Source organism: Suncus etruscus, chromosome 8 (assembly GCF_024139225.1).
Source record: "Suncus etruscus isolate mSunEtr1 chromosome 8, mSunEtr1.pri.cur, whole genome shotgun sequence".
NCBI classification, from domain to species: domain Eukaryota; kingdom Metazoa; phylum Chordata; class Mammalia; order Eulipotyphla; family Soricidae; genus Suncus; species Suncus etruscus.
The window spans coordinates 60,096,747-60,100,846 of record NC_064855.1 but is presented as its reverse complement, the minus strand read 5'-3'; the positions used below and the strand labels follow the sequence as shown (position 1 = coordinate 60,100,846).

The following is a 4,100-nucleotide window of genomic DNA, read 5'->3' as shown; positions in this document are numbered from 1 at the left end:
AGTATAGAGCCAGGAATAACATCTGAGCACTGCCAGGTTTAGCCCAAAAACAAAACCACACACACACACACACACACACACACACACACACAAACACACACACACACACACAAAGACTGTAGTGAGCTTTACATGTTCACATGAACAAAAGATACCTCTACCTGATTGCAAAATGATGTTAAATGTATAAAGTCCTTGTTGGGTGCTCGCTTCGGCAGCACATATACTAAAATTGGAACGATACAGAGAAGATTAGCATGGCCCCTGCGCAAGGATGACACGAAAATTCGTGAAGCGTTCCATATTTAAAAAAAAAAAAGTCCTTGTTGGTTGGTCCAGACCGTATTACCCTTCTGTATTCTTCTCCCTGCCCCCTACTCTTACTCAACCCTGTGCACCCAGTTCCCACCCAGCTCTGTAATCAGCTTCAGATCCTTTTCTATTTGCACAGCCTTCCCCCGCCTTGCTCATTACCCTGCTATTTTCTTCTCTTCCACAGAATGTGTATTATTCTGTATCTGCCTTCACTGAACTGCATTTCGTTCCCAGCAATTCCTCTGACACTTCTTCACCCTCCTGCCACCTGTCCTTCGATTCAATATGCTCTCTATCCTAACAACCCTCATTAATTAATTAAAATGCCCTCCTCCACCTGTTTTCCATTTTGGTACCACATTCACATTTAATGAGCATGCTCACCATTCCATTATTCGGGTCAATGATGAAATGTTACGTCACCAGGCCCAATCTCTGTGGATACCACATTTGTTATGTCCTCTCAGGTTAATAATAATCTACTGTACTCATTCTCTAGGCATGCAGCCACTCATAATTATGTGGTTTAAAATTTAAATTTTAGACCAGTGGTTTGCAAAGCTGCCTGCATGTTAGAGATACTAAGAAATTTCAAAAATATGGGTCCTGGATCTTGCAACAATCCCATTGTACTAGGTTAAACTCTTGGCCCAGTAATGAGCATAATTACCTTAGAAACAGATTCTTTTTTGCCTTTTCAAAGAAAAGAGTGAAATATTAGCGATGACTCACAGGGCCTTGCAATACTAAGGGGAAAGAGGCAGATTGCTAGATTTTAACTACTGTTTTCTTTTCCTTATATTCTGAACATAAACTATGCAACCATTTATGTAAATTATAAAAGTAGATATAACCGGAACTGGGGAGATCACTCAGTGGTGGAGCACTTGTCTAAGTGTGAGATCCCCAAGTTCTATCTGTGGCCCTGTATGATCCCTTGAACATTGTAGTATCTGGCTGAATACTTACTGTGGGTGTTATCTCTAAATATTCACAGCACTTTAGGGATGTGTGGCCTCTATAATTGATATATATATTTTTGTTTAGTTGATTGTTTTTGGCCACACCCAGATCTGTTCTCAGAGCCTACTCCTGGCAGTCTCTGGGAACCATATGAAATGCCAGGGATAAAGCCCAGTTTGGCTGCTTGCAAGGAAAGTACCCTAACTGGTGTACTTTATGGTCTCTGATAAATATATTCTTACATATATATATTACTCTTTGTTATAAAAAAAAACAACGCACTGTTTTTACTGTCATAATTACTTTATTTAAGCACTGTAGTTACAAAATTGTTTATGATTGAGTTTCAGTCATAGAATAAATACTACCCTTCACCAGTGCACATCACCAATTTTTGCACTTTTGGGGGTTATTTGGAGGGGCACACCCAGCAGTACTCAGAAGTTACTCCTGCTTCTACATTCAGAAATTACTCCTGGCCGGCTTGGGACCACCTAGGATGCCAGGAATCAAACCCAGGTCGGCACATGCAAGGCAAATGCCTTACCCACTATGCTATCACTCCAGCCCCAAGTTTGCACTTTTTAAAAGTAACTTCATACTAGTTTATTAATCCGTTTTAGAAATACATTTGTATGCCTCATCAAACTGTGTTACCATAGCACCCTCACCACCAAAGTACCAATACTTTCCACCCTATTTAGGCTACTCCTCTCTTATAGTCCCTGTCTCTTCTCCCCAATGAGTAATTTCAGTTCTGTGCAGAGAATCCAAGGATTGGTTTTCATTTAGCTCCATGGGTTCCCTTGCTTTGTTTCTTTCTAGCCCACATTTGAGTGAGCTCATCTGGTATTTGCCTTAGTCAGAAGGCAAATCAGAGGAAAATGATGTTCTATTTAAGAAAATCCAATAGATTGAAACCAGATTTATAAGAAAAGCCAATAATTAAGCAATGTTAATGCATATTACTCAAACATGCACTGCATTATTTCTTTTAATCAACAAATCCCCCAGGTCCCTTGAAACATCAGTTGGTTTTTTTTTTTTTACAAATGTTCAGTTTATAACTGCTGCTCAGGCCCTGAGACCAGAGTGCTTGAGGTTTCAATCTGTAGAAAGTAATTGGCTGCAACCTCTGTTGCCCTGGCTACACTCCTGATGCCAGGGTTGAGCTTCATTAGTCTCATCCTGGGGTTCAACCCAGGTATAAATTCTGAAATCACAGGAGCTTCAGGTTCCCCAACTAAGCACTGGGAACCTGACCTTGTCTTAATTGGGCAAGTGTCAGCACCTGCCTGCCCCCCATAAAGTACCCTCCACTTCTACAACTTGAGCTTGGGAATTTCTTCCTTCTTTGAGCTTTATTACTGCTCCTCTCAATGGCAGGCTCTGAGAATATTTAACTTGAAATCAGAGCCATGTGCTGACCTGAACTTTGCTCTGATAAGTCAGACACAGCCCTAGCACCCAAGTACAGTAGTGGCCTTGTTCTGCTGTCCACTGATGGGATCCTGTTATCACTGAGGGTTGCCAGTACTAGCTTTAGACTAGACTCTCTTGCATGCCTGTGATGTTGCAGTCCAGACCCTTTGAACTTGGGCTTTCTTTCTTATTTCTTTCATTGTGTGTGGGAGGATGTTGCGTGGTTTGGGGGCAAAATTCACAGGTCTGGGGCCGGGCGGTGGCGCTGGAGGTAAGGTGCCTGCCTTGCCTGCGCTAGCCTAGGACGGATCGCGGTTCGATACCCCGGCGTCCCATATGGTCCCCCAAGAAGCCAGGAGCAACTTCTGAGCGCATAGCCAGGAGTAACCCCTGAGCGTCACAGGGTGTGGCCAAAAAAAAAAATTCACAGGTCTATTTCTGGATTTTCGCTCAGGAGTAACCTCTGGCTGTACTTCATGGAATCAAATGGTATGCTAGGGATTAAACTCAAACGGGCTATTTGCAATGCAAACAACTTATCCCCCTGTGTTGTATCTCCAAGAGTTTGCTTTCTTGTGCTCCAGGTCAGCTTTATTTGCAGCTATGTGCTGATCTCCAGCCTGCTTGCCTGTCAGCTTAATTGTTCATTTTATTCTGACTATATTTTTGTCCTTCAAAGATCAAGTTTCATTCTCTATATTTCAGCTGCTTATTGAAATTTTGCTTCAATTCAAGTAGATTCTCTGCACACATGTTACTGTGAACAGTCCTTCCCTGCTGAGATCTGTATTCTAAGGTCTCAACACTGTCCCAAGGTTACCCTCAGCATAGGCATCTGTAGACACGCTGATAAGACTTTCACTGAGACAGGTTCACCAGCCATCTGGTCCTATGGTGCTATATAATAATAGATTATTCTATTTTTCTTCTTATTATTATTATGTCTATTTTTCTACCAATTTTGTCATGAAGTAGAGGCATCTGTGGGCAATTGGCCTTGTTTAATCCTAGATAGATTAGTTGTTGTCTTAGTGATTTTATCAAAAGGTAGTTATGGGGTCCTGTATGTAAAAATACCTGTGTTAGGCATGTGGTGGGATAAGAAGACCACTTTATTTTTATTATGCCCCTGTGACTATTAACTTGATTGGAAAAGAGCCTCATATAACTGGCTAAATAGACCCACAAATTCCAATATAAATAACCCACCTTCTCTCTACTTTCTCAAAAGTCAAGGAAGATATGAACTTATAGCTATTTTGAGGGCTCTCCAATATATTAAATAAATGTTAAAAGCAAGACCAAATGACAGTATTTTTAAGATGCATTTTTGGTCAAGACCTTGAAGTCAAGGTAAGCTACAACTAAAATCTTTTTACCTCAAAGTAAGAAAATAGAAG

The 4,100-nt window shown here is 41.1% G+C and overlaps 1 non-coding gene across 1 annotated transcript; it reads left to right on the top strand.

Annotated features, from left to right (window-relative positions):
• Nucleotides 1–202: 202 nt before the first annotated feature.
• Nucleotides 203–309, top strand: LOC126016899 (U6 spliceosomal RNA). The gene has a single exon (XR_007498584.1). It is a non-coding gene; the product is annotated as a U6 spliceosomal RNA (small nuclear RNA).
• The last annotated feature ends 3,791 nt before the right edge of the window (nucleotides 310–4,100 follow it).